The sequence below is a fragment of the Polistes dominula genome, unplaced genomic scaffold, assembly GCF_049000335.1.
Source record: "Polistes dominula isolate Pdom_NZ unplaced genomic scaffold, Pdom_raw_medaka contig_27, whole genome shotgun sequence".
Classification (NCBI taxonomy): domain Eukaryota; kingdom Metazoa; phylum Arthropoda; class Insecta; order Hymenoptera; family Vespidae; genus Polistes; species Polistes dominula.
Genome location: NW_028300906.1, coordinates 286,643 through 295,855, shown reverse-complemented (window position 1 = coordinate 295,855; position 9,213 = coordinate 286,643). Strand labels below are relative to the sequence as shown.

General features: G+C 24.3%; 1 protein-coding gene across 1 annotated transcript in view; it reads left to right on the top strand.

Moving 5' to 3' along the window:
- The first annotated feature begins 337 nt into the window (after positions 1-337).
- Positions 338-9,213, top strand: part of LOC107072557 (GTP-binding protein Di-Ras2) — a 40,544-nt gene continuing 31,668 nt past the window's right edge. Inside the window, exon 1 of the mRNA XM_015332591.2 lies at positions 338-587. The gene's annotated coding sequence lies outside the window, so the exon portion shown is untranslated. The remainder of the gene's footprint in view (positions 588-9,213) is intronic.

The following is a 9,213-nucleotide window of genomic DNA, read 5'->3' as shown; positions in this document are numbered from 1 at the left end:
TTTTATAATATATGTATAAATGCATTTCTGAAGGCACACATAAACATTTAATATGAAATATATATATTTAAGAGTTCATAATAAATATAACAATGATTATTTTCACAGGTCTACAAAAGACTTCAAATATTATTTGTTAATAAAATGTTTTATCTATTAACATATGTATTTCAGATTTAAAAGGAATTTCCGCAGGTTTGTTATTATTTAGAGATAGGGGTTGTAAGGGTGTGTAGAATATCGGAGGAGTGTGTTGGCTGATCGTTGGATTGAAACGCGCAAACTCATGAAAGTAACTCTCCTATATGGTTCACTGTAATAGTAGTAGTACTTGTGTAGGATCAAATCCAGAAAGAGAGAACGAACGTTCAGTTCTCGCCGCATAGTCGTCGCGGTATGAAGTGTTTTTTAAAATAGTGTTCGTTTGCCGTTTCTAATATCTATTTTCTCTTAATATAATCAAAAGAAGTTATTAAAAAAAAGAAGTAATAAATAAATGATTATTAGAAAAGAAAGAAGAAAAATTCTCATCTTCTTTTTCTTTTTGGACAATCTGGATCATGTTACAATTAATTCTACGTTTAATTGTAAGTACTATTATTATTATTAATAATAATAATTGTAAAGTTTTATTTCATATGTCGGATGAATGACTATAAAATTATTTAAAAATGTTATAAAACACGCGGGTGATTTTATTATTATACGAATAAAATAAAACATCGATGATATACGAATTAATTGAGAATTTGTTTGGTATAATTGGTTATATGGATAATTGGATGCAAAAGATGATAATCCAATTTTACTAATTAATTTCTATATGGATTACACGATATATACACATATTTATATATATGGTTTTTTTTAATTTAATTTTATTTATTCGAATGATTTGTAAATTGAACAAAGACGTATTGAATAATTAGAAAAGAAGATTCTTTATTACTTCTTTTTTTCTCAATTATACTTAATAATAAAATACATAATAATTGTATCTTAAAAGTAAACAACTAAAATAATAAAATTACAGTTACTTATTATATATATGATATAATATATCATTTAAATATAAAATTATATTTCTATAAAACAATGAAATACTATTCAGCAATAAAATAATATCAATTTGGAAATGAAATAATCCTCAAATAAGGTTTTCTATGTATAGGAGTTTTAAAGCTTTGCAATACTGCAAGTAAATACTACCCCTCTTCCCATCTGCCCCAATACTGCGATTCGAATAATCGGGGTTTTATCGTATGTTTAATAATTCGGTAATGGAATGAAATTTTGTTTATAAGATAATAGCTTTGAAAATACAAATTTGATTATAATTTTAATGCATATAAGTAATTATCGATATAAAATAGCATTAAAACGGTATTAAAAAAGTAACCCTTTTTAGATGATCAACTTTTTTTTATGTATAAAAGTTCTTTAAGATCGTATCACCTAAGTTACGAGAGACTTTGTGCATTTGTGATTGGTCAAATAATTTTTTTTCTTTTTTTCTTTTTTTTCTTTACTCTTCTTATCCTAATAAAATTTGAAATAATAAATAATAAACTAATAATATTAATAAATAATTTAATATAAAATATTATTTTACGAGTTTCGTGTATGATATAATCAAGAAAGAAACATAATAAACAAACAAACCAACAAACCGGATGAAAATTAATAAATTAAAAGTATCGACAATACTCGAGTTTAGTGTACCACCTGTTATTCTTGTAGAGTTGACGTCACGAATAAAAAAAAGGAAAAAAAAAGAGAAAAAGGATAGTTTGCGATCGTTGAGCTAATTCAAACTCCGTTACACTACAGGAAGGAAAATTGGAAGATAAATTTTTGCTTCATATTTTTCTTTATCCCTTCCTTTTTTTTCTTTTTAATCTATTTTCATTCTACTTCTACTTCTTCTTCTACTTCTTCTTCTTCTTCTTCTTCTTCTTTATAAGTCCATATTCCATAATTGATAGAATCTGTAAACAAGAAGAAAAAAAACAAGAAAAATAAACTCGTTAGGTCATATTCTTCTACATTCGTGTGTAATAAAATAAAATAATATTAAATAAGACATCCTGTTGTATATAAAAGAAAAAACCATCCTACCCCAATTCACATAACATTCTCGTATACATTTATCTTGATTAGGGCCAAATAATAATAGAAAGAAAAATGTGGAAGAATAATGATCATAGACGAATAATACGAGATATTACATTTATAGTGTCTTGTTTTCATTTCTTCTTCTTCTTTTTCTTTTCCTCTAGCCCCTCCCCCTCAACACCCTATTATGATTTCAAGATGATAGAAAATTACGAAATAATTTCTTGCAATTCGTGTGATTGTATCTTTTTTTGGTTTATTTTGTGTTTTCTTTTTTCTATCTATTTTTCTCAACAACCAAAGAGTATAATTTGATTTTTATTTGCAAATTTGTTTACAAATCTTTTCATATTTAATAACGAATATAAAGAATAATAAAATAGTATATAATAAAAGAATAAAGAATAATAAAATAAACTTCTTAGGAAATGTTTAGGATATGTTTATAATACACACAAATATAAATTTGATTAACTTATTCATATATATATATATATAATATGTCCTAAGTGTACTTAGGTTATAATAAAAGGCATACAATTATTATAATAAATATATATTATAATAAAATAATAAATATATAATAAAAGAGTAAAGAATAATAAAATAAGCTTCTTAGGATATGTTTATAATATACACAGAAACATATATTCGATTAACTTATTCATATATAATGTGTCCTAAGTACACTTAGGTTTACTGTCTAAACGATATTTATCTTCTTTCTTGTTCTCACGTCACGTTGCATTTACCGAAGCTTTTTTTCTTTCTCTTTCTCTTCCTTTTTCTCTTCCTTTTTCTCTTCTTTTTTCTCTTTTTTTTTTACTTTCTCTGGGAAGAAATCAAGCTAGCAACACTTTCACGTTCAACGAAATTTATTCCTTCGTCTATAGATAAGGATAAAGAAAACGATAAAGAGAGAGAGAGAGAGAGAGAGAGACAGACAGACAGAGGGTTTAGGGTAAGGGTGAGAAAGAGAAGGGCAGGACGACGAAGGTCGATTGCCTTTTTATGGACGGAGACACCCTTGTGAAACGAATCGATAAAGAAGACTTCCGTTCAAACTGTTAAACCACCTGCGAAAACACTTTTGCCAATGTTACTACTTACACATACACACACATACTTCTCTCTTTTTCGATCATAAATTTTTGTTAATATTAGAAAAATTTGAGATATAAATTTTTATATCGTTTATACTAACTTAAATTTTCCCTTGAAAAAAGTTTCCCTATGATTATTTCCCTTATGTGAGAAACAAGAAGGTCCTTTACACCCTTCTCTTCCTAAAAAGAAAAAATAAGAAAGATCATTTATAATCATTATCGTAATGAAATTGTAGTTTTTCTTTTATTTCTGTTATTTATAATATATTATATTAATTTATATCATATATTATTAATTATTATTATTTTTGTACTTGAATAAAAGAGAACATACACGTTATTGAATTATTAGATAGAAGGGGGTAATAAATGTTTGTTTTTTTTTTTAATTATGTTTTTTCCAATTGTGTTTTCCTAATCGTGGGTATAATAATCTATAAAATCGATGTTCTATTAATGAAATTCTTAAGATTCCATTTATCTATTTTATTATATTTTATTAGAATAAACTTGTTCTATTTTCAAACGATAAAATAATAATTTGCATTACTCGCAAGAAAAAACGTGTTAATTAAACATTAACATTTTTTTATCTATGTAAAATAAATTGTATCGTATTTTTTAAATATCAGTTAACAACATCAAATTACGCATGATACAAAACAAAAAAGTGACGTTAATTATATTAGTATTATTATTATTATTATTATTATTATTAGTAGTAGTAGTAGTAGTTAATGGTGGTTACAAGAGAAAGAGTTTTATTTGATTAAAAGAATAAACGGAATGTAAAAAAAGGGAAGCTGGTCTATTTAAAATATGTTTAAAAAGGTGTAGTAATGAAGAATAATAAAAAGTAAGAAAAAAAAGAGAGAGAGCAAGAAAACAAGAAAGCAAAGGGGGAAAAAAGCAAAAAAAAAGAAAGAAAGAGTGAAATGGATGAAAAGTAGAAGAGTCTCGAAAAGATTGCTGAAGAATGCAATTTTCTTGGAAGCCATGGTTACGCTTAAAAAAAAAAAAAGAAGAAGAAAAAAAAAGAAAGAGCAAATCCACGAAGGGTGGAAAATAAGAAGAAGAAGAAGAAAAAAAAAGGAAAAGGAACGAACTCACGCATTCCATTTTATTCGACCCTCTTTCGCACGTGCCTTTGTTCTCCTTCAACCTCCATTTGTATAACGCGATGAACCAGAAGATATTATAAGATCAAAGTATTTAAAGTAAAAAAGAAAAAAAAAGATATAAAAAGAAATTAAAATAAAAAAAAGAAAGTTCTATCGATATTTTGAATTAGAAAATAAAAATAAAAATAAAAAAATAAAAATAAAAAATAAAATAAAAGAAAAACAAAACGGTAAAAGGTTAATACCTAATAAATATTTGAAAATATTTTTCCATAAGAAAGTATTGTTTATTTAACAAATATTACATTTTTATATATACATATATATATTTGTATAAATTTTTATTTTATTTGTTTCTCTTGATTCGAATTGGAATATGGATGAGACACGAACTAACGTAGAATGTTTGATATAATATTTTTTTTTGTCACTGAAGCGTATTGGAAGATGGGATTTTCTTTTTATTTTTTATTTTATCTTTTTTTAATACCCAGTATATTTTTTTTCAGGAGTATACATTCGTTATAAGCATGGTCGTATATAAAACATACATCTCATATATACATACATATATATGTAAATAATTCAAAAATGAAGGGATAAATTTTTTCAAAGGTATATAAAAAAAAGAAAAAAATATAAAATATGACAATTGAAAAAAGAAATGAAATGTCATATGAATTATATAATGAAAGAAGAAAAGAAACACGTCATGTGATAAGATATATATATATATATATAAGAATATTTGCGATTATAACATCAAGGGTAGAAACCATAAAACCATGAAATAATTCTTACAATGATATCATTTTTCTCATTTTGTCAAAGACCTCTGATATTTAAACCTCATTTTCTTTTGGCCTTGCACGTGTGTGTGTGTGTTCTTTTTTTCATTTTATTTTTAATTTCATTCAGTATTTTTGTTATTATTGTGGTTGTTGTTAGATTTAATTTTAACCTCAAAGAAAGAAAAATACACGTGTATAATAAATTTTTTCGCGAATATTTAATACACACACACACACACACACACACACATTACAACCACCCCCATTAGCGAGAATATAGATTTGATAAGATAATTACCTTGATGAAAAATTAAAATTAATTTATATATCGAATGAAAATATTTTATTTGATGATAATTTTATTATTCCTAAATTGATTTTATGGAAAATAAGAGAATAATCTAATAATGTGGAGGAAAAATGTTCATATGGAATTTTGCATATTTTGTTCATGCAATTGATAAAGAAGAAACTCGATCAGCTCAAATAATTCCCATACCGTTATCATATTACGACGGATTCGTATTATTTTACGTTTAAACCCACTCCTACCTCACTTCCCTCATTCCCATTCCTCATAGTTTTTCTACAAATCTCTTTTTTTGTTTTTTTTTTGCTTTTTTCTTGATTTCTTTTTCAGAATTTATTATATTGGAAAACTCGTGTTATTCGATATTTTTCTTTTTTCTTTTTTATTTCTTATTTAATAAATATTCATGTAACAATATTTTACAATACATTCTGTTACAATACGCATAAATTTCTTTTACGTATCATTCGTTTTATTTTTTACAAGAATTATAATTTAAATAGCTAATGATTGATACTTTTTACGCATGACGAGTATACTAGTTATGACACCAAATTCTGCCTCTTTCTTCATGACGGTTATACTCGTGAAACTCAGTTAACTGGTTAAATCACACCGATTCTAAAGAATTTTTCACTTGAAAAAAAAAAAGAAAGATTTCTCGACAATAAATATCTTATCGAATCAAGTATTGATTACTATTATTATTATTATCATTATTATTATTATTATTGGATAATACGTAAAACTTGCTATTTCTAACGATTTGACAGTAACACATTTATCGAAACTTTCCAATCCATGAGCTTTTGATAAATGGTCATCGACAAAAAGGGTTTCGTTGTCTATTACCAATTCGTAGGAACTCGTGCACGTCCTCCAATCATTTTAATCGATCACACCTACTATCGAAGTATTTTTTCCTTTTTTTTTTTAATATTTCTTTTCATTTACTAACAAGAGATGCTATTATCCTAACATTTTGTAGAGTAATCGAGGAATTGGTCAATTGGTCATTAAATATTTCAAACATCTTTGATATTTATTTCATTTTCGTTATAAATTACAATTGTGGTTATTCTTTATGTATAAACATATTTGTGGTTATTATTACAATTATTATACAATGTAATTGTATGTGGTTATTATACAATTATTAACGAGACCAGAGTGAATCATAGTAAATTGATTAAAATGAAAATTTTCCAAGTTTTTCTCCTTGGTTTCTATTTTTCTTTTTTGTTTTGAAATTGCAAATTTTGTGGACGTTGTTTGTAAATGTAAAATACTTTGAATGAGTAAACTTTTAACTTTTAACTTTTTACATTTTTTTACCATAACTTCCGAGAAATTATGCTTTTACAAAATTCAATATTTATATATATTCATATTAAATTTATTAATTTTGTGTGACGTTTTATTGAAGCAAGTTTTACTGAATACAAAATCCTTCAATATTTTTTTAATATCTAATTTTTTTCTCTTCTTTTTTTTTTAATATTAAATACAGTTTACATATAAAGTATACTAAATAAGCCAAACAAAGGATTCTATACAATATATGAATATCACGTATATATATATGACACTGGTTTAAAGATAAATTTTGTGTGTGTGTGTGTGTGTGTTCGTTTTATAGATTATACGTCAAATATATGCGATACATTAAATTAAAATGGCCAATCAACAGTGTCATGCATATGCGAATGATAGCGAGAGAACATGTTTTTTTTTTTTAATTCATAACAAATAAGTATACTAGTGTTTTTATTGTTTTACAAATAAACATAAACAAAAAAAATAAAAAGAATATTATAGTAATATTTTATGTTTAAATAATAATAGTTTAGAAATCTGTTTAAGTAATTCGTGCTTTTAAAAGATAAAAATAAAAGGATAGAAAGGATAATGGTGAGAAGGATAATAGTCGTCGTCCCTTTTTAGGGCAAAAGGTACTACTACTCCACTCTCACTCATGTGTCAGTGGTTTAAACTAGGAGATAGAATATATTTACTATTGCTAACCACCCTTAACGTTGAGTTCAACTTCATTCGTATATATATACATAATATAACTAGCATATATGGGTCATATACATTACATAGGTATATATTGTACGTAAATAAGTTCTTATTCCATGATTCTATAGAGAATATATATTGAGATTGTTAATATTAAATAAAAAACATATTAGATGAATATGCAGTTGTAGAAATAATTTTAAAAATATTTTTAATAAATAATTTAATTCAATTATATTTAATCTTAATAAATAATAATATAATAATAATAATAATAATAATAATAATAATAATAATAATAATAAAAATAATAAAATGTATTGAATAAATAAATATTAAAATAGATTTATTCATTTAACTCACGTTAATTTGAAAAACAATCATTCTTTTAATTATTATTTCATTATTTAACAATTCTTCTCAATTAAATTTTAATAATAATAATAATCATATCACAATTCCACCACCCTTATATAATTAAGAAATGGAATGTGTGAGAAAAAGTTTGTTAACGAAAAACAATATATGAAATAAATGGAAATCAAATGTATTTCGATTTTGGACTAGCTTTGACTTTTGTTTTCTCTATTTTTTACTCTTTTTTTTTTTTTTTTAATTGAATAAAGCGTTTGAATTGATTTTCTCTTTTTTATTTTATTTCTTTTTAAAAATTATTGAACAAAATTTGAAAAAACGAAAAGAATAATAATAATCCTTTTTTGCGAGGAGTAAAGTTTTAGTTAAAAAAAAATAACAAAAAAAAAAGAATAAAACTGTAAAAAACTTTTCTGACTAAAGTTTTGCCCCCGTTTTCTTCACTTTCCGTTTGAATTACTCGGATCGTTAACGTCGATATCGAATCATCGATGTCCCTTTTTTTTTCTTTTTTAAAGAGAGAGAGAAAAAAGAAAAGAAAAGAAAAATTTTGTTGAAAAGCTTTGCACAAAGAAGGGGAAAAAAGAAAAGAAAAAAAGCTGATAGTGTGAATATCACACGACACATCACACGATAGAAATGAAACAATTGATAAAATATTATAACAAATATTTTTCGAAATATCATATAAATAATAATATAATAATAAAGAATATAAATTGCACGTATTTAATAATGTACAAACTAGAGCGTTCATTGAACTATTAATAAGACTGATTTACATAATTACATTAAACATGAACTGGGTTACATTATCTCACGAATAATGATCTTCCATTAACTGTTTAAACAAATTCAAAAATTTTCTAATACAAATTTGTTCTTTCATGATATGATTATCCTATCATCTATAATAATATATGAGATTATTAAATAGAAATATATTTGGATTAAAATTATTTTTCATCATAATATGATAAATTATTAATATTAATTATATTAATAATTTCATTGTAAAACTAATATATACAATTATACAAAACTGACATTGACATTAATGATATATGTTGTTGTAATAATATATAAGGAATTTTTTGATCTCATTCAAGGGTCCATTTATTATTGATCTCATTTATCATTAATCCCATTTATCCTTGTAAGAGGAAACAACACGAGTAATTAAATACTCAAGTATAACGTGTGTTGTACTTTATCTTGTTGGTGATATTTTATCGTATATTCGATTATAGTTCAGAGTATAACACATAAGGATATATTTTATTTTCAATTATATCGAATAATCTTTCAGATAAACATGATATAATCTTTATATAATAATTTTTTAATCTTACGTCTCTCTTATCGATTTAGTT